Genomic DNA, 22573 nt, shown 5'->3' on the forward strand with positions numbered 1-22573 from the left:
ATGGGTTACTTACCTTTTTAGATGAATATAATCGGAGATCCGTCGTTAAATATGCTCTAATACCACTGTTGGGAAGCGCGGAAGGTGAGCTCTCAAGATCTGACGGTCTACACGATGTTTGGAACCTTTACAAAGCAGAAGATTGACGCTCCAACGGCCCGCCTATCTACTACTGGAGCAGATGGAACTATTCACACCTCTGATCCTACGGTATATAGTGGCCCCGGATTGCGATCTATGGATCAGATCGTCCCAAGGACAAGCTAAGATGGACAGACTACCGTGCACACTATATCTCTCTGTATACTCTCGGTATTTCGTATAATTGTTGAATGCGAGAGAGAGAACGCATCCCTTTTTATAGGAAAGGAGGGAGAGATCGGATGAGATAGGATGAAACCATATTATCCGGTCAAATCCCTATCTCTTATCATATTTCAAATTCAAAGTTGAATTTGAAATCTCAACCGAATAGAAAAGAAGGCCGGAGAAAGCCTAAACATGTGGGACCCACCCACTAGTGATTGCTCACCAGTGGGCCCCACTGGCCTACGTCCAACATGTGGCACATAGAAGACGTAGCTTATGCAATAGTTAAATCTCTAAAGTTTAATATTTTGGCTATACATTTGTGTTAGATGAGCACCAATTGGAAGATTGTGGTGACTCATCCTCCTCTTGTGTAGCACCTAATTACAACTATCCATACCATTCAATCTGTGAGTCCTATTGTGGATAGAGTATATTTCTAGAATCACACCTATTAGGCAACTGTAGCTATTTCTACAAGTGTGACAAGTATACAGTTGAAGAGTCACAACTCACAACCATATATAAATGGTGTAAAACAAACACAAAAGCCTAGATTTTGTAAAAGAAACGCCTTCCGATCGTAAAGCCCTACCCCTTCAAGCCCTAAGCTCTCTACCACACTCCACCTATAGCCTCCAAAACCACATTTCGGTTCTAGAACATAAAGCCGTTGGAGAAGAGATTTTGGTCGATCAATCCGCCAGCCTTATGATAGGATCCATTTGCTGTATTTTCAAGATCATTGGACTCCAAACGATGGATTTTTATTTTTATTTTTTTCAAATTCTCCCCTCTTCAAGTTCGTACAGCTATGAAGCTCAAAAATTCAGTTTTTTGACTGATTGATCTTTTCTCGAGCTTGATAGAGGTATGTTCTTGCCCTTAATATCTCTTAGCAAGTTCCTTTTCATTGGATCTTGCTGGACCTGACCTGATTTTTACATGTCCGAGTTCCATTTTTTTTTAACCCATTAAGATATTCAGTTAGATATGAGTCTTACCCTTTGGGACTCGGTTAGAAATTGGGTTTAGTCGGGTTTGGTTTGGGTGCATTTTATTTGACCCCGGTTAAAATCAGGTTGGGTCAGGTCAGGTCCAAGTTGAGTTCATTTAGTTCTAATAGCATTATTATATACATGTGTGTGTGTGTGTGTGTGTGTGTGTGTGTGTATAATTCCAGCAACCAAATGAGGTTTCACAGAGAACCGGATTTCACACCACTCATATGTTAAGCGGCGTATGTGTGTGCAATCTAATCCATCTATCGGGTGGGCTGAACCATGTAAATGTTCTTATTTTTCCAAAACCTAATTGAAAACCTAGATCCAGAGAGTTGATAGGTAGCCCAACCCAATTGATCCGGGTTGAACTGAACATGGATAGCACAGGATGTGATTACTAGAGGACATTGGTCCTTGATTTGAAAGGCCATTGCAAAGTTTGGTGATATGCTAAGGGGGTTGCTAGAACATCCTTGGAAGCAGTAAGATTCAAGGTGGGTGATGGGAGAGATTGCTTTTGGGTAGATTTGTGGATTGGGGAATGTTCCTTATTGAGAGGTTTTCTAGGCTCTTCATTTTAGCAGTGTGGAATTCCTTGTCAAAGACTGCTATGACATTGTAAGAAATAAGATCAATGTGTTCCGTGTCTGTTACGATATGCCCGAGAAGGCCGATACATATAGGTAATGGCCATGACCGTTACGCAATACGAGGGTGAAATGGGGCAGTTGGCTTTTTGAGACTGTATTAGCCGTTATGATGGTTGTAAAGGCCATTACGGGGCATAACGATCGTTACCCTCGTAACGGTTGAAAAACTACTACTTTTTTTGTTTTTTCAATTTAAATCCATTTTTCTCTTCATTTTTTCACTTTTCTCATTCCAAAAACTTTCGTATATCATTTTACAATAGATTTCAACCACTCCTACAATTTTTAAGATTAAAACCTTAGATTGAAGTGATTTGAGCAAATCGAAGCTTTGAAGGCTTTTTTTTTTTATAAAGAAAATTGAAAAAGTAGTATTTATGCCTACTTTATGATTTCTAGTTCTAATGCTTGATTGTGATGTGTAAACATTAGAGACATAATCATGTTCACAAATTCACTAGATAGCCTGATACAATACCTTCACCAAAGAGTGGACCATTACACTACCATAAACATGTTCAAAACAAAAAATGATCACATATTTGAAATATTTACATTATTATGGATTTTCTAGATTTTTTTTTTTCAGAATTTTTCGGGAAAAAATAAAATAAAAAATTCAACCATTATGGTGGTCGCAACCAAGGTGTTTCATATCCGTTATGATGTAACGACCATGACCGTTACGCGATATAGGGGTGAAATGGGGCAATTTGTTTCTTGGGATTGTATTGACCGTTATAGTGGCCTAAAAGGCCGTTACGAGGTATAACAACCATTACCCCTGTAACGGTCGAAAAACAACCACTTTTTTATTTCTATTTAAATCCATACTTTTTTTTTTTTCCTCATTCTAAAAACTTTCCTAGATCATTTTATCATAGATTTCGACTACTCTTAAAAGATTAAAATCATAAATTGAAGTGATTTGTGCGAATAAAAACTCTAAGGGCCTTAAAAAAATGAAAAAGTAGTATTTATGCATTTTTTATGATTTCTAATTCTAATGCTTGATTGTGATGTATAAACATTAGAGACATATAATCATGTTCACAAATTCACTAGAGAACTCGATACAACACTCTCACCAAAGAGTAGACCGTTATACTACCATAAACATATCCATAACAAAAAATGAATACATATTTGGAATATTTACATTATTATGGGTTTTCTACATATTTTTTTTCAGAATTTTTCAGGTAAAAGAATTTTTTAACTATTTCAACGGTTGTAACGGTCGTTATGCCCCCATATCAATTGATACCCGTATTGGTAATGGTGGTGACCGTTATGGCTAATGTTACCGATATGGAATACCTTGGTCGTTATAATCATTATACCCCCGTGTAGGCCGTTACGGGCGATACCTGTTTTAGCAATGATGGTGACCGTTACGGTCATCGTTACTGATATGGAATTCCTTGGATAATATAGTGTGTTCCTTTATCAGCAAAAAAGTGATAGTGCGATCCATTCAATTTTGGAGAAATCTATGGGATTTTAAAATCAAGATGGTGGTGGATCTCCGTTCTTTTCTACGGAGAGGACTTTATCTTTTCGAAGAGGATTAGCATGTGTGGCTTTATGTTTTCAGTGGTTGTATCTCTTCCTAAAAGCTCTTGGTCCCACAAAATCATCGTATCTATTCTTAAAAGCTCTCGGTCTAGTAAAATGGTTGTACCTCTTCCAATAACTTTGTGCAACTTTGTGTTCTAATGGTCGTATCTCTTCCAAAAAGCTCTTGGTTTAGCAGAATCCCCCAAAACACCTTGGGCAGCTAGGGAACTTGCACATCTTCATAGGTTGAGGCTTTCATGTTAGTTGCTTTTGCAAAAAGATTGTTATGGTTGATAATGTTCAGAAGTGTAAATGTTCCATCTCAACATGTGTTGGACGTGTAAGAAGGAATCAAAGACTATAAATAATCTTTAATACACTATGAGTGGCTTGGTATTTTTGCCTTTTTCTTGTCTTTTTGAAATTGATTGGATCCTTCTAGTATCGATTTTTTTATCTAGTGGGTAATTGGAACAATGGTATGTTTAAACCCTAGGGCAATCTTCTTTGGAGAACTCTCTTGCATGCAGTGATGCGAGGAGTTTAGAAGGAAAGGAGCAAAAGAATCTTTGAAGATGAGCCCTCAAGTTTAAGCCATCTTGCAAGTTGCAACAAATAGTTGGGCTTGATCAAGTGGGCTAATGATTTTGAAAAATCCAAAGGAATTTGCTTGGTGGATCTCTCAGTGAGTGAAGGGGGGTGATCGATGACTACCTGAGTTCTTGTAGAACTGAGTTTGGAAATTCGTATCCTTGTAGAAATAGTTGGGCTTGATCAAGTGGGCTAATGATTTTGAAAAATCCAAAGGAATTTGCTTGGTGGATCTCTCAGTGAGTGAAGGGGGGTGATCGATGACTACCTGAGTTCTTGTAGAACTGAGTTTGGAAATTCGTATCCTGGGTCATGGAAGATGAATTTTTATGAGAGCGACTTGGGGAATCAGAGGATTTTGCCACTGGAGAAATCCCAAGTAATGAGCACAACGATAACAGAAGAGAACTGTTGGCAATTAAGTAGGGGTGGAGATATTTGTCTTTTGCGCTAGAGGCAATCATTAGTTGAGGGAGATTTGGCATTCCCAATAGCTTGTGAGGTGGGAAGAAGTCCTTTCCTTAGTATGCCAAAACGGTTACGTAATGGTTGTTATATAACGGTAATGGTGGTAATCGCTACACATTACGGGGCTGAAACGGCCGTAATGGCTATTGCAGAAAAAAGACCCGTAATGGGCCTCTAGTGGCCTCTAAACAGATTTAAGAAAAGGAAAAAAGAGAAGGCCATAATGGGGGATGTAATGGCTATTACGGCCCGTATTGTAATGGTAATGGTGTTGGCTGCTACGTCCACTGTTACCATTATGGAACACCTTGGTCCTCCCTCTTGCATTTTGTCCTTGATTTAGAATGTCTAGCGAGTAGAGATTTGGGCTTGCTCCATGGATATTATCTTTCAGCAAATTCAAAGAGAGGCAAATTATATTGTAGGTTTTTCAGCAAAGGAAGGGATCCCTAAATCTTCTCTCTTTATAGGATATTCTTATTCATTGCTTTGATGGACGTGTATCCTTTTTGTTGTGCATTCTCTTAGGGCTTGTTTGATTTAAAGTAATTACTGTGATTTTGACATTTTTAGCATTAATTACTTACCATAAAATTACGTTGGAATGGAGGCTGTTTGATGGTGATAGCTACACCTTTTGGGTAGGTCTTGACTCGAAGAATGAGGTGGACTCCATGGTCCCCACCATGATGTATGTGTTTTATCCACGCTGTCCATTAATTTTGCCAGATCGTTTTAGGGCATGAACCCAAAAATGAGGTAGATCCAAAGCTCAAGTGGACCACACCACAAGAAGCAGTGGGAATAATCATGTCCACTGTCGAAACCTATCTAGGTAGAGCCCGGCCTACCATAAGAGATCCAACCTGTTCGTAAGGTCACACAGGCATGGATGAAGGGAAAATGCAAAATATCAGCTTGATCCAAAAGTTCTGTAGCCCCCAAGAAGTTTTCATTGGTAGGCGTTCAATCCCTACTGTTTTCTGTGGTGTGGTTCACTTGGGCTTTGGATCTGCCTCATTTTTGGGCTCATGCCCTAAAATGATCTAAAAAAAGGATTGGATGGCATGGATATAACACATACATCATGGTGGGGCCCACAGAGTTTTGGCTTGGGCCAGGCTGAGTTTGGCATGATTTTCGTGGTGGAATTCCTCCTCTATTCCAAACACATATGAACGAAATGATTACCTAATTACCTTTAATTCATGGTGATTACCACAAATCAAATAGGCCCTTACAGATCTGTATGTTATTGACAAAAAAAGGTGTCAGTTATGCTCCATCCATATTTCCATAATGGGACTCACTCAACCTTCAGAATAAGGGAAAGTATCCTTTTTATAACTCAATCCATTTAAACATAATTAAAATCTTGTCTTTTTTACGTGTAAATCCAATTAATAAGAGGAATTGTATCATTTGAATGTTACTTTTTTCTGTGTCATGCAAGGCCCCATGTAGTTAACCCTGGCTGCCCATCCAATTGGTTCTACTTTGCTAGATAACTTGAATGGACCTTCTGCTCATTGAATTAGTCTTTCCATAATCATCCATTGTGGAGATTGCTGTGTGGGTGGTCTAGATTATTCTGTACTAAGGTATAGATCTTCAAAAGAAAAACTAAAACGCAGTATGCATAGTTTTTATCGATTGAAGCAGAAGGGAAAGACGGATGAGAATATAGTTTTTATAGATTGAAGCAATAGGGAGTAAATAAGGAGAATAAACAAAGGCTGAATGGTGAATACTTTCGGGAGGAAAATAATATTTTATTTTCTACTCCAACAAAAATCACATGCACTGTAAAAAATTAAAAAAAAAAAAGAAAAAAAAAGAAAAAGAAAAAAGCAATCTCACATGGTCACTTCCTCTCAGAGCTTTCTTTACAACCACAACACTGTATTTTATGATTCAGAGTAAAGAGAAAGAGGTCTTCAGTGATGCATGGATATGAATGCCCATACGCTGGTAGACTGCCAAATTCCTCTTTTGAGTGTTGCTCATGAGCGCAAGGTATCCCGTATCGGTATCGGTTGGCGTAACGGTGCCCTCCGAAACCGATACGGATACGGGGGCGTAACGGCCCGTAACGGCGCAAATTTTTTTTTTTGCCAAAAAAATATGAAAAAATATGGATTAAATCCAGAATATTCTAAGCATTCCAAATATGCATTTATTTATAAATTGGAACATGTTTATGGTGGTGTAACGGTCCACTCTTTGGTGAGAAGTTGTATCGGACTGTCTGATTAATTTTTTAACCAGGTAATTTGAATATGACTACAAAATTCATATATTTAATTTTTTAAATATGTAATTTATATACTTAACATCTTGATATCATTTCTCCCAATAGTTCTTTAAAAAAATGAAATTAAATTCAGGTAGATGGCGTTGCTAATTTGGGGCTGACTTGGAGGACCAATTTATTCTCCAAATCAGCCTCAAATTCATGCCATTTATTGTCATTATCCCACTTATAAATTGGTGGACATTTATTGGATAGTGAATCATAAAAAAAAAATAAAAAATCAAAAGGCCCTATTTTAAAAAATAAAAGTTCACAAATTAACAATTAAAACTATTCAAATAATTTGATTTTGGCATTGTGAGTTAGCAATTGCAGTCCATAATTTAATTGTCAAATTTCAAGTTAATATATGTCTCGTGTACAATTTTTTAAGGCTTGATGGTGAGCATTCTGTAACCACTATTTCCTATGGTGTGGTCTACCTGAGATTTGGATATTACTAATTTTTTGAATCCTAACTTAAAATGACGTGGCAAAATGGATGGATGATATGGATAAAACATATATATTATGGTGGGGCCACTCGGGTCTAATATGATTGGATGGAAAATAAACGTTACCGTGCGCCCGGTAAATTATTTAACGTGAAAATCATTATACCTCTGCTATTTTTGGTGTGGTCCACATGATCTCCTGATATAATTTATTTTTTGGCGGGTGCTCTAAAATGATCTCTGAAAATAGGTGAACGGTGTAGATGTAATAAATACATCACTGTGGAGCCCATATAACTTTGATCTCCTTTGAACCGTTCGTACAACTCGGAGCTCGAGGAGTGTCAGCGCTCGTCTTTGCGTGACACGTACCTACAGCAGCCAGCTGCTGCAAATAAAAAAAAAATGGAGAGAGAGGGAAACGAAAAGAAAAAAAGAGGGAAAGAAAGAAAAGAAAAAAAGAGGGAAAGGGGGGAAGAAGAGATTGAGAGAGCGAGAGAGAGAGAGCGAGAGAGAGAGAGGAAGAAGAAGAAGAAGAACAGGAAGCAGAGCAGCCGCAGCCGCAGCTGCTCGAGAAGAAGAAGAAGAAGAAGAAGAAAGAGAAGAAGAAGAAGAAAAGAAAGGGAAAAAGGTAAGGTTTTTTTGTTTTTTGTTTTTTGTTTTTTTTTTTTTTTTTCCAGGGCCCGTAATAGCCGTTATGGCCCGTAACGGCCGTTACGGTCACAGAAATCCATAATGGCCGTTTCGACCCCGTATCGCGTAACGGGTCCCACCGTTACCGTTACGTATCGGCCGTTACGGCCGATACGTAACCGATTTGGGATACCCTGCATGAGCGTCTGCATGGTTTACTGATGTTTTGCAGGGCGTGATTTTGCAGACCTGCAGCTTAGGGTTTGTGATTTTTTTTTGAAGGGTAGCCAAAAAAAAAAAAACAGAAAGAAGAAGAAGCAAAAAGTGTGTGTGTGTGTGTGTGTGTGTGTGTGTGTGTATTTGCATACATGCAGATAATGGCTTGTGATTCTCACTGTTCACTTGATGGACCTTGGTGTATCTCTCGGATCAGAAGGACCTAAGTCTTAACCCTTTCATGTTTGACCTTTCCTCCATTGAATGTGGATGGTTGCTGTATCTTTCCCCCTGACTGTTTAGTTTTGGGCTATTATATCCTAGGGTTGATATCTTCCAATGATTTCTGAGGCATCAAACGTCCACATGCAAGTTCCACCAGGTCTGTGGTTGGGACCAGCAATCCATGGGACCCAAGCATGTGCAATCTTGCGTTTCAGTGAAGGCCAGACCTTGTAATCTTTCCAATAGCCAATGTTAAGCTGTACATGAAAAGTAAAACTGTATGTGCACAATAGGGATTCCTATACATTTGCAACTCATTTCACTCTGTTCAGCTTCACAAAACACATTCCCTCTCTATCTGTGGTTTTGCAAGACTAGGGGCTGTTAACAGGGTGGGTTTTGGGTTGTGTAGACTGCAGTGGTGTACCTGTATCCTGATTGGGATAAATGAATTGGACTCCAGTCCTGTCTGCTTCAGATACAGGTGTATGAGGTACTCCATCTGGAACTGATCTGATCTGGGTATGCCGTTGGTCTAGTTTTGGGTACCCTTTTGGCTTTAGTTTTGAGCACAAATAAGGATTTGGATAGTCTTTGTTACAAAATCAGTTATAGAAGTGGGTCTGGACTCATTTTCAGTCTCAAATTCGGATTCAATCCATGCTAGAAACATGCATTTTGTATGTTTTTTTTTTTTTTTCCTTTTAAATAATAACTACGATTGAAAAAGGATGAGATTAATCAAATAAATCATATATTTGGGTACCAGACTGATATCTGAGTTGAGTATCTGACTTGACCTGGTTCCCAATCTTATCTGAATCTGTGGACCTGGACCCGACCTGGTTATTAATTGGGCCTGAAATCTGAATCCAGATCGATTAAATAAGGTCTGATAGTTTGGTATCCATGGATCTAGGCACCCATCAATGGCCCAATGCAAGACCGTTCTCTCTTTTTCTCTCTATGCAGTTTCGCAGGGACCTTCTCCCTTTCTGTCCTTTACAGACAATATTGGTGATACTTTTTTTCTTTTTCTTTTATTGAAAGGCAACATGGTGGAGGTGATTTCAATGGCCGACGTTGAAGCTCTGGCCCAGCGTATTGCAATCAATTTAACCAAAGTTGATTTGGACTCTATAAATCTCCCTCCAGGAGAAGACTTAGGCATCAAAAGGTAACAAGCCCTAACTTAACTCTCCTTCTATCAGAAACCCTAGCTATTTGCACTCCTCAAAATTGACTATCCATTTTGATTCATGTTTTCTTTTTTTCTTTTTTTTTTTTTGCAGTGATGATGATGAGGATCTTCATCGAGAGGATCCTCTAGAATTCGAGTCTGGATTCCAGAATGTCATTGTGGTTGACAACCTGCCGATAGTTGCACCTGAGGAATTCGAGAAGCTTAAGGGGGTTTTATGGAAGATTTATAGTCAGATCGGTACAATAAAAGAAGATGGGCTTTGGATGCCTGTCAACCAGGAAACCCAGAAAACCCTTGGATACTGCTTCATTGAGTACAACACTGCGCAGGTAACTCGGCCGGTTGTGATCGATTTTGAGGTCGGGGAGAAAAGAAGGAAAAAAAAAAAATCTGATATCAATTTTCAATTCCTTCAAGGCCTGCAATACAATGCTTGTCCTAAATCAATGGCATTTTAGTTTGGACACCCTGTATAGGTAGGACCAAAAACAACTCCATCTGGCAATCTTGGCTAACCAAGCAGCTAGCTTCTTTCCATTGGCTCTACTTCTCTTAATAATTCATTTGCAGGTCAATGATCGAATGAATATGAGTGTATGGTGGGTTTATTTTCAGCATTGCCCAATGCATAGGGGCCCACCTGATGAATGATCTGAACCTCTGAAGGTGGGCCCACTTGTACAGGATGCTGGCCCAAGCAAACAACTCCACGGTTTCAGGCTGGGGTTGCTTACTTTCTCCTTTACTTGCAGTAACAGTTATGTTATCAACAATCAGATATCATGTTTCATATTATGACTGTGTTTGGATGCATAAGTGAATTGATTTGTGAACATTCAGTTAACAAGGGGAAATGACCAAATTAATGATGCTTCTGAGTATTCAAAGTGAGGAAACACCTCAGATTTGAGTTATATTTCATTCACATCCAACTTGAAAGTAATGTAATTGCCGTTAAGAGCACAGAAATTCATAATGAATGCTTATAGAGAAATTACAATTTAGTCGTTTCCACTCTATGCACAGACAAACAAAGTGCAAGTCAATTTGATAGTGCATCCAAGTGCACCCTAAATGAGAGCATGTGCTACATTTTTAATGATAAATTGAGTAGATGAATAGAAGAGATTGTATGAGTTAGATTTTAAATGTTTCCTCATATTGTACTTTATTATGCTTTGCATGGTTAAATTTCTTTTTTCCTATGTTTTATTTAGATGTAAAATACTATTCTATTGCTGTTGTAGGAAGCAGAACTTGCAAGGGAGAAGACGAATGAGTACAAGTTAGATAAGTCACATATATTTGCTGTGAACTCATTTGATGACTTTGACAAGTACATGAAAGTTCCAGATGAGTGGACTCCTGCTGAAATAAAGCCATATACACCTGGGGTGAGCGTCTCCATTAGTTCCTTGAAAGGCATTCTTTGCAATTTCCTATGCATTTTTAGGAGATGTTATGGAAACCTTTTTTTTTTTTGTGGGGGGGACAGAGGGACTAAACCTATTAAAGATGCAATTGGTCCCCTTTTAGGCCACCTTCCCGACTCTTAACAATCCCAAGGTTTCTTCATTATATATTTAATTTGGTTGTAAACGTTACTTTGTTCAAAATTTGTAACTATTGATAATTGGCGAACTGCAATATGCTTTTGTCTGACTATTATCAATCATATTTACATTCTTTTAAAATGTTGTTGCAGGTAAGATTTCATGTGATTTTGTGAAATCTTACATGCAACCCACCACATGGTTTAATTTGATACCTCTTTATTTTTATTTTTACGAGTGGTGGAAAAGTTTGTTCAAAGAAGAGAAGTACAAGTGGAGTCCACAGGAAGTACAAGTATTATACAGAGAAACTATCTACTATCTCTACACAAGTGAATGCCAGTAATAACATCCGGCCAATATACCACTAGTTTAATTCGATATGCAGAAGGTTGAAATTCACATTTTTTGGTACAAATTAATATGTTAGTCGCTCTCATGCAAACCTTTAATGCATGACATTTGTGATATTGTTAAGTTATCATCATCTAAGTCTATCCAAAGTAATTGGGGCCAGCATCCAAAGTAATTGGGGCCAGCTACATGAATCTTGTTTCCGCCATTCCACTCTATTAAGGAGGGTTGTGTCAGGTTGGCAGCCGGTGTCAAACTTTGGCTATATCTTTTCTCATGAATCCTGACATTGCCAATTACGAAAAATGAAATAGAGGTTATGTGTGCTCTTTTTGTTACTTATAAAATGCATCTTCCTATCTGGGGTCGACTACCCGAATCCGGTTCTGGCTTACACTAACTAATAGGGGTCAGCTTCATGAATCCTGGTCAACCATTCCGCTCTATTGGGGCACATCTTTTCTCATGAATCCTGGCATTTTCAATTATGAAAAATCAAATGGAGGTGATATGTTCTGCTTTCATTACTTAAGACGTACATCTTAACCTGTAGTATTCTCCTGCTACTTGAGATGGGCAATCTGTAAATAGCAGAAATTTGAGCTGTTACGGTCAGGTTGAGTCTTTTCATAAATTTCTCTAGTTAGCTGATAGTGGAAGGGGACTTCAAAATGTCATTTTCTGGGCTTCTTGGACTTCTTTGGAATCTTTGGGATTGTACTTAATTCCATGAAGTTAGATCTATTAGTGTTATCTCCCATTCTCATCTTTAGGTTGTCTTTAGAGATGCAAATGTGGTGGTGGAAACTGTGGACCCTTGCTAAAGAGATCCTTGGAGTCGTGTTCCTTCCATAGATTCTAAATTGCAAAATGATAGGTTATTAGCCAGACCGGTAGCATAGCATACTACTTGGCGTGACATTTGCATGCTATTGTACTAGAAATTTATGCAATCTTTCTCCAGCTTGCCCACTAGGTTTCACTTGTTTAAGGAATAAAGAACTGTATCATCTTGTGCTGTCCAGCCTCCAAGTCCATGCCTACTTTACTGATCTTGTTGGATTTAACACAATTTAAAAGAAAGAAAGAAAGAAAAATCTCTCCTTATGCAAAGGGCAGTTATATATTTATTTCTAATAAATGGTGGTGTTAGATGTGATTTATGTGGAAATCTGGAATTTTTTATTATTTTTTTTAAAATTTAAAATTAATGACTTCATTCAAAATCAAAGAGGCAAAATACCTCACAATAAAGGAACTGAGGTTTTTCTAATACACATGGAAGACTGTGCAACTTCTCCTTTTGCTAAGGAGTCCAATTCATTAGCCCCCTATCTTTCAGGAAAAAAATTTATTAGCCTCTCTTTCAACTGAGATAAATGAAAATTTTAACTTCAGAAATTTTTTTTATTAGCCTCTCTTTCAACTGAGATAAATGAAAATTTTAACCTAGAGGCTGTATGGATGATTTCATCAAACACAAAGGCAAGCTTCCTCGGGTTTTCCCTGGCCATTCCTGGCACACAAGATAACATCGCCAGAGTCCCCTTTGGCAATAACGGCACCCGGAGAGTTTAGAGGCAGAAAGATGAAAAAGACCTTTCATAAGCGAAATATGGATTGTGTTGCACATTATTGGCTTGTCTAAGTTAAATGAGATATTGAGGAGATGTTGACCTTGTTTTATGGATAGTTGCTAAGGTTATGCATTTCATGCACTGTTACAGGAAAATCTACAGCATTGGCTCACTGACGAAAAAGCAAGGGACCAGTTTGTCATTCGTGCTGGTTCTGATACTGAGGTGTTGTGGAACGACCCCAGACAGCTGAAACCTGAATTGGTTTACCATCGCACTGTAAGTGAATATTGTTTCCCAAACTGATTACAACAAATTTGAATTCTTGTTTCCTGTTTCCTATGATTTGGAATCACGTCTGAACTTGAGTTCTAAACTAGTACAAATGTACCTATGAGAATCATATTCTTATTCTATTGAAACAAGCAGGCGACATGTCTTTGTGGTCCTGCACAAAGTATTGTATGGTTTTCTTAATTGCTTCCTTGAAAGTGTAACTGATAAGATATGGTTCAGTTTTAGCTGCACAAAATGTGTCCATTTCTTGGTTATCAGCAAAAGGAAAGAAAAAGTAGAATCCCTGTCTTTGTTTGATCAAAGAGTTTATGAAATATGTAATGTTAGACGCTGATGCCATGTTACATCTATTGTAACTTGTTAAAATATTCAATTTGTATTGGTGACTGAGTAGGGTAGCCCTACAAAGGCGAGCTCAATTTCAGGATAGAACTAATGGATAATTTCAGTTGCTTGTATGATATGATTTTATGGCAAGTTAGTGTTTATGTTGTCTATAAATATATTCAGAGTTGTTTGACTTGCTTTCCCATGAATTAACGTTCTTATGGGCATCTTCAGTCCTAAGAGGTGGACCACATGCATTTGAATGATTAGAAGCCGGCAATCTGTGGTTGGACTAAATTCTCCTGTTGTGTGGTTGGTCTTATCAATGTTGTTGCAGTTTTCCACCTTTAAAACTATGAGAAAACATTACTGAATTTGTTTTCAAAATCAGTTCACGGCTGAATCTGTGAATGGTTAGTGGTACTACTGTAAGTACACGGGAACACCACCATTTTTTCATAATGAAAGACTGAATCTGCATAGTGCATACTTATTTCACATGCGCGCAAGTCCTCCAGTTCACGTGCCCATAAATCTGGACTATAGATATGATTTCGTATGCAACATCACTTGTGCTTTCTTTTTTATAAATGCCTATTCGGGTTTCTATAATTTTCAGCTTTTAATTAAATTGATTACTTGTAACCTGTATATGAAAGCTTATGAGGACTCACTGCATCTTGGCAATGCTTGGATAGTACTGGACCGAAAGCTTTGTGCAGTGGTCTCCACTCGGGACATACTTGGCCACAGTTCATAGGCAGGGAGCGGCTGTTTGGGGAGGTGCCACTACGTTCACCCGCCTAATGCGCTATGCTCATCCCCAGGTTATCTCCAGCTCTTATTTTTTACCTTTCGATTTGATTTGCTTTGATTTCTATCCCTTGTACTGTAGCTTTTATTGGATTTATTGCAGGTGAAACTCATTGATTTCTCTCCTGGGGAGAAATATCTGGTTACCTATAGCAGTCATGAACCTAGCAATCCACGTGACATGCATGTAAGCAATCTACATGCATTTAGAGTTTCTTTATCCACATAGAGGAATTGTCTCTCTCATATGATGTTTTGGTTTCAGAGGGTGGTACTGAACATCTTTGATGTGAGAACTGGAAAAGTTATGAGGGACTTCAAGGGGAATGTGGATGAATTTACAGCTGGGGGAGCTGGGGGTGTCTCAGGAGTCTCCTGGCCTGTTTTTAGGTGATTTGACTTCTTTCTCACATGTTTATTCATTTGTCTGAATTTATGTTTCTAATCAATAAAAATGGTAATTTTTCAGATGGGGCGGTGGAAAAGGCAACAGATATTTTGCCAGGATTGGGAGGAATGTAATCTCAGTATATGAGACGGAAACATTCAGTCTCATTGATAAGAAATCTATGAGGGTTGAGAATGTTATTGACTTCAGTTGGTCGCCGACTGATCCTATACTTGCGCTGTTTGTGCCAGAACTAGGTGGCAGAAATCAACCTGCTAGGGTGAGCGGTCTGTTTTCCACACAGATTGGTTATTCTCAGACACATTCTTCAATATAATTTTATTTATTTTGTGTTTTGATAGGTAAGCCTTGTTCAAATCCCGGGCAAAGAAGAAATGAGGCAGAAAAACCTCTTCAGTGTCAGCGATTGCAAGATGTATTGGCAGAGCAATGGTGATTACCTTGCTGTCAAGGTCGACAGATACACAAAGACGAAGAAGAGTACATACACTGGTTTTGAGCTCTTCCGCATCAAAGAGAGAGACATCCCAATTGAGGTCTTGGAGCTTGAGAACAAGAATGACAAGATCATTGCATTTGCTTGGGAGCCCAAAGGCCACAGGTTTGCAGTAATCCATGGGGATAGCCCAAGGCCTGAGATAAGTTTCTACTCGATGCGAACTACCCACAACACCGGTTGAGTCTCAAAGCTCACGACCCTCAAAGGCAAGCCGGCTAATGCTCTCTATTGGTCCCCCACTGGCCGCTTCATTATCCTTGCTGGGTTGAAGGGTTTCAATGGGCAATTGGAGTTTTACAATGTTGATGAGCTTGAGACTATGGCAACCGGAGAGCATTTCATGGCAACCGACATCGAATGGGATCCTACTGGAAGGTATGAATTCACTATGAGAAAGCAGCAGCTACTACAGAGTAGGATTTCAAATCATATTCTCTGCATGCATGTGCAAGATAGATCCAAGCCATTCATCTTTGTTCCCTCTGTGTATGTGCATGGCTCATAAATCAGGTTGGTCCAAATATCAGGTGGATTGCTCATGTCTGGACAAAACGGGCAATTAAAGAAGATTGACAAATGTTCCACATTTGATGTGAGTGTGTGGCATGTGTGATGGTCTGGACAAAATGGGTAATTAAAGAAGATTGACCAATGTTCCACATTTGATGTGAGTGTGTGGCATTTGTGATGATTGTACCTGTCTGATTTTGTTAAAGCTGTTGCCCATTGGGTGTTTGGGCCTAGGCTATCATGGGCCAGACTGAGGTGTAGACTTTCAAACCTGTTGCTTCAGGCCTGATTAGTTATTGAACAGGCTTTGATCAGTCTCACTGATCTATCATGTCTGGCTAGGCCAGGGCAACAAATGCATACCCCCCTTTTTTTTGTCTGTGCAAGGAAGGCATACAGACTGCCATATATCATCATATCATTGCCATCATTCCATTATCACAATAATGTACATCCCAAATAGCCTTTTCTGAGCTATTTGGGGTTGACTTTACAAATCCTGTTTGTATGGGAATTTTAGTGATTTTCTTGGCGAAGGCTAGAGGACTTACTGCTAAGCTGACATGAACCTTCTTTTACCCAGGCTCGGCCCAGCTGGCACATTGCTACCAGGTGTAGTTGGGAGTATACTCTGTTAAATCTTAAATGTGTTGAATATCATTAACATGTACAAATTGCATAGTGGGTCAGGCTGGGTTCTGGCAAACTTATACCGGTAAAGTTGGAGGCTTGGGTATGTGCTATGGTTTTTTGGTCGGGTTTGTGCTCAGGATGGCCCTCAAAAAGCCAATGCCCAATCTATTGACGTCCCTACTTCGATACCATAACCCATACAGGTTGGGGCTGACCTGATAACGGCAGGCATTGAGTAGGGTCTGAAATCTCACCCTGGGAGCCATAGCCTACATTCACCATTTATCTGTACTCCGTAGTGTTTTTTTTTTTTTTCTGTGTGTGTGTTGGGTGGATGAGTTATTTCACAATCTCAAAATTTACCCTCTGCATACGTAGATATGTTGCGACCTCAGTTACTTCAGTTCATGAGATGGAAAATGGCTTCAATATATGGTCTTTCCATGGCAAGTTGCTATACCGTATTCCAAGGGATCATTTCTATCAGGTAAAAATACCCAATCCATGGTTTTAAAATCAACCTACCAACCTTCGGTGACAGGTTTTAACGTTTGGGTTCTCTTCTTTCGTTGCTGGCAATCATCAAATAGTTCCTGTGGCGTCCGAGGCCGCCTTCCTTCTTGAGTGCAGAGGAGGAGGAGGATATTGCGAAGAACCTAAAGAAGTACAGCAAGAAGTATGAGGCGGAGGACCAGGATGTATCATTGCTCTTGAGCGAGCAGGATCGGGAGAAGAGGAGGATGCTGCAGGAGGAATGGGACAGGTGGGTGAAAGAATGGAAGCAGTTGCATGAGGAGGAGAAGCCGTCTCGACAACAGCTACGGGATGGAGAAGCGAGTGACGAGGAGGAGGAATATGAGGCCAAGGAGGTGGAAGTTGAGGAGGTTTTGGAAGTCACAGAGGAGGTAGTTGCTTTTGACTTCGAGCAGAATGAGTAGTCCAAAATCTGAACCATGCGTGAGCACAATCTAAAGCGAGTCTTGGTTTTTGCAGGAATTTCAATATTGTTTTATAGGAAAAATATTAGTTTCTGTTTTAACTCTTAAAACATTAAGCTTCAAATGTTTCTTTATAGTATTTTTGGCAAGCAGAAGGCGAAAATGATTTTGGAAGAACTGTTCTTCTGGGAGTGTAAATTTTTCTTTTTCTGCATCCTCCTAGGAAACCTTTTAACATTGGTTCTGTCCAGGCTCATGATGGTCACTCTTCCAAACACATTTAAAGTTACTATATATATATATATAAGCGGAAGGCGAAAATGATTTTGGAAGAACTGTTCTTCTGGGAGTGTAAATTTTTCTTTTTCTGCATCCTCCTAGGAAACCTTTTAACATTGGTTCTGTCCAGGATCATGCTTCCAAACACATTTAAGGTTACTATATATATATATATATATATATATATATATATATATATATATAAAAGCTTTGATACTCTGGCAGAGTGAGATGGATGATATGCGGACATTTAGGGCCCGTTTGGTACCACCAAATAAAGTTGCTTTTTCTACTTACAGCAGTAGATAAGTAAAAGAAGCAGCTTTGATGGTTGAATGTGTCATATATGGAATATTCGAAGATAAATGGTATCACTTGCGGCACATTGGTATACATGCACATCCGATGTACACGTGACATGTAATAAAAAGAAGCATTTTCAAATGTGTATCCTAATTTCGGATGGGTATATGACACCTTTTCTCCCTTAGATATGACCTTCCTAATTTCAGATAGGCATATGACACCTTTTCTAGATTGTGAACTCATCAAAGCTTTGTGAACTCATTTATCATGCTATTGGACTATGCCTAGATTAATTTGACAAATCATATATAATCGTGCATTGTGTCAATGACACAAGTTCAGCGATTATCAAATTCTTTGGACTTCTCTGTTGCCCTTGAAAATCTTTGTTCAATTCCAAAGTGGTTTGGAGTACAGGATCTGATCCTGTGAGATTAGCTCAAATGTTGGTCGTGGATAATGTGAGTAGCGTACTTGGTTCAACACCTGCCATATTAATTGGAGGAGGAGGTGGGTGAGCTTGCCCAACTTCATCGAATTCATTCTTGTCTTGCTCATCAGGAGTTATTTCAGATTCTTCGGGAATATAAGAATTTGGTAAATGAGTATCTGGTAAAGGTGCAATTGCAGAGGGTATTAAGTCATGAATGCTACATGTCTTCTTAGGAGTCATGGTTCTTACAAGAGGGATTATTAATAATTCAGTGGACTTCATAGGTTATCTAACTCGTATTCAATATTATTGAAGTATCTTAGCGCTAATAATAAAGAAAATTCTGCAAGGCATTGATAGATCAAGTTAGTAGTGCTTCATTGTGGACAAACCAGCTCACTTTCACTGACTACTGTTCCAATAATTGGTTTACATGCTTAAAGTTTTCAAATATAGCTCAAATTTTTTCTAAAGGTTTTCACATGAGTATACAACATTTTCATAAAATTTTAGCTCAATCAGGCAACTACAAAAAATTCACAAATTCTTGCAATTAGACCAATCCAAATCTAAACGATTTCTCTCTTGTTTGCACTAATTCTCAGAATTAGTACAGTATCTGTCAGATTCGAATTTTCTAATTATTATTTTTTATTTAATCTAGACTTCCCTAGCTACGATCACGCTTTTGAATCACATTGATCAGAGCTATATTTTTATATTTACAATTTTTTAAAGTTTAGTGATTTCTGTTGTCCATTGCTGTCCAGCAGAATATCACAACTTAGGTTACTTTAAAATTTGTTCGAAGGTCCATATTCATGTCTCTAAGGAATAGAATCACATGAATGAGGTTAGTTTTTACCCTAGCTAATAATAAAGGAATTATAAACTAGATTTCTAAGTTTCTTATCAGATGTAAACACCATGCAGGGAAGTCCTAAGTGTGGGTTTCTTATTACAGGGACCTACACAATATGCATATATGAGGTTCATAACTTACAGATCACCTACGATATTAATGTAACTCTTTGATGCCAAACTATTATGTCCTAAAATCCAGGTACATAGTGTGCACCCTTAGACATAAGTTTCGATTTGTAACTCAGACACAAAGTGTACTAGTTTTATCTGTTGATCAATTTAATCAGAGGTGAGAATTATGCTCATTTTAAGTTACACCCAAGTTTGTCGAATTTCAATCACGCATACATAACACTTAGCATTAATCAACCATGCATATATAAATCTTTACGATCATTCAAATAACGTAAATCCCACTTGAAACGTAGCCATACTTGTTTGAAGATGAATTAGCAGTATTAGACTATTCCTGAATATCTGATTTATTTGCTAGGATAGTTTTCAGTGACCCCTTTTGGTTCTTGCGCCACATTATCTGCTAAACGCTCATCTGTATGATTTTTTTTTTCATTAATAAAAAGGTAAGCTGGTCAGGTTTAGTGAAATAACCCAACATGTTTCATAATCATAACAATTAAAATAATATAAAATATTGAGTACAAAAATATATGCACATGATGCGCCAGATGAAGTGATCGTCCATCTACTTAGGTTGAAGATCGTCAACTCGTATTCATCTGTTGGGTAAGCTTCTATCTTTCGGTAGGCAAGGGCATGGCTCGCATTTGACAACGCTCTACCAGGATCGACATTTCTTCTATAAAGGGGCCATATGATCGACCATGTATTGTATGAGTATAATGAATATGTATAAATTTATTATTTTTATAGTTGTTCATATACACTTGTTTAAATCAAAATGTAAGTATACGATTTCAAATCATATTTTCAGAATTTAAATATGAGAATATAAATCAACATGTGACAGAGTTTTATACATATTATTATTAGTCAAAATAATACTCTAAGCTGGTTATACATCAGTCAAACCACACATATAAATAAATTAACACATTAATCAATCCCATTTTAATTTCTATAAGCATGAGACACGTTGGGTAACTCACCTGAGTCTAATAGTGAAGAATTCACAAGATGATCTGATGTATTTAAATTTGAAAATCTTAACAATCATATAATCATATTATTGTTCGATCCAATTACATCACATAGTGGGTCCTACATTTGATTCAATGTCCTTAGTGGTCAACCACTATACAACAACCTTCAACAACTACTTAATTGAAGTTTATATACATGATATATTCATTTGATTCGATTATCAAATCTTGAATTCTATCCAAATACATTTTAATCAATACGGTCGATCGATCGACATCGATTGAGGATGCCATGATCGATCGAACTTCAAATCGACAAAATTCTATTCAAGGTATATAGGTCGCTAGTTAAAATTTGGCATCTTCGATCAATTGATTAATCAATCGACGATTGATCAATGATATGTGAATAAGCCCAAAAATTTAGAGATTTACTTTAATTAAGGGTATAGGGTCCATTTAACCACAGTGGACAAATTTACCCTCATTATTGATCCCTCTTTGGTTAATAATCAGAGATGCCTATATATTATTAATATGAATCATTCATATACTTATTTACATCTACATTCCAAAATTGAATGGCAATTGATTGATTGGGGTGGCCCACTGGATGATCTAGATTTTTGATGTTTTGGCATATTTTACCTTTACACATTCGATGAATGATGTGGATCTAACCACTCATACGCCGATGACTCATTTCGACTTTTTACGCTAAGTGATATCAACACTTACACAGAAAATTTGAGCTTTTCTTATTAAACACTTCTAAATATGACAATATAATTATCATATAGCAGATTTGGCCCGTTCATTGCGTTATCTAAATAATTAAATTGCTTTCCCATCAACCTTTTCTCTCAGTGGTTGTGTATTGGCTGATGCTTGAGGGTGCTGGGCCTACGGCTGGGGTAGTCGGGGCTGATTTTTCTCTCTTTCATTCTCTGTTTTCTGTTTTGTGCAGGGGCCTTATTTTTGGGGTAGGTGAGGGTCCTCTTTTCATCATGGGCGCTGTTGTGTTTTAATGCTCTGGGGTTATTCATGTTCTGGTCCCATTCGGCCAGTCCTTTTCATGTCTATTTGTAAAGATACAGAGCTGTTTGTTTTTATCCGAGTCTGAGGCCCAGATTTATTTATTTATTTATTTTGTTGATTCCCGCTCTCATCGTTGCACAGCTTATATTTTACCTCTGGTATCGTTGTACAGCTTATATTTTCCCTTCACCAAAGTTGCAGGTGCATGGCACGCTCTAACCTTTCTCAAAATAAATAAATAAATAAATAAAATATGAAAAAATAAAAATAATAAAAGTTCGATGGTTGATATAGGATTATCTGGAAACCAGAAATGCGGAATACCTTGTTCTTTCTCTTGTCTTCTCGATTGCCTGTAGTTGGGGTCAGACTTAAAACGCTACAACATTGATTTAGGCTGAAAGGCATCCTTGGTCACTCTTACATTCTCTCTTTGCTTCAATTACTGAGCATCACTCAAACACTATTATTTACTAGATGCGAAGACAACCAACCTTGACAATAATTAAATTAAAGAAACAGTTATGTTTAAGCATCTTGCTTACTATTTTGTTTGAACCAATGACAGAAATGTTTCAATCTTCAACATCTTCAACCCAGCTAGAGCATTTGGTTTGGTCACATCAGTAGGGTCACCTGGGTTTGATGTTAGAGACGGTTATTTCATTGACAGAACATGGTTTGGCATCCATTGATGGTTGATTTAGATTGGCAACAACTTTCCCTATGAAAAATCCCGGCTGTGTGGGTTCGGGAAGTGCCATTGAGTCACTTCCAAGCATGAGAACTACAGATGACATGGTAGGCCTGTCTGCCGCATCTTCTTGAACGCACAATAGTCCAATATGGATGCATCTGAGCACTTCGCTTGCCGGACATGTCTCCATGATCATTGGATCCATCAATTCCGAGCATTTGCCTTCACACCACAGTTTCCATGCCTGCAATTTTACATTTTTGGAAATCCCAATTAAACTGGTTTAATGCCAAAAATCCTTATTCAAAGAGATTAGA

General features: G+C 38.1%; 2 pseudogenes; one reads left to right on the forward strand and one right to left on the reverse strand.

Moving 5' to 3' along the window:
* The first annotated feature begins 962 nt into the window (after window positions 1–962).
* On the forward strand, window positions 963–17695 carry LOC131238015 (eukaryotic translation initiation factor 3 subunit B-like; annotated as a pseudogene).
* Window positions 17696–21918: 4223 nt separating this feature from the next.
* Window positions 21919–22573, reverse strand: part of LOC131238034 (cysteine-rich receptor-like protein kinase 10) — a 38458-nt pseudogene continuing 37803 nt past the window's right edge.

Source organism: Magnolia sinica, chromosome 1 (genome assembly GCF_029962835.1).
Source record: "Magnolia sinica isolate HGM2019 chromosome 1, MsV1, whole genome shotgun sequence".
Taxonomy (NCBI): Eukaryota; Viridiplantae; Streptophyta; class Magnoliopsida; order Magnoliales; family Magnoliaceae; genus Magnolia; species Magnolia sinica.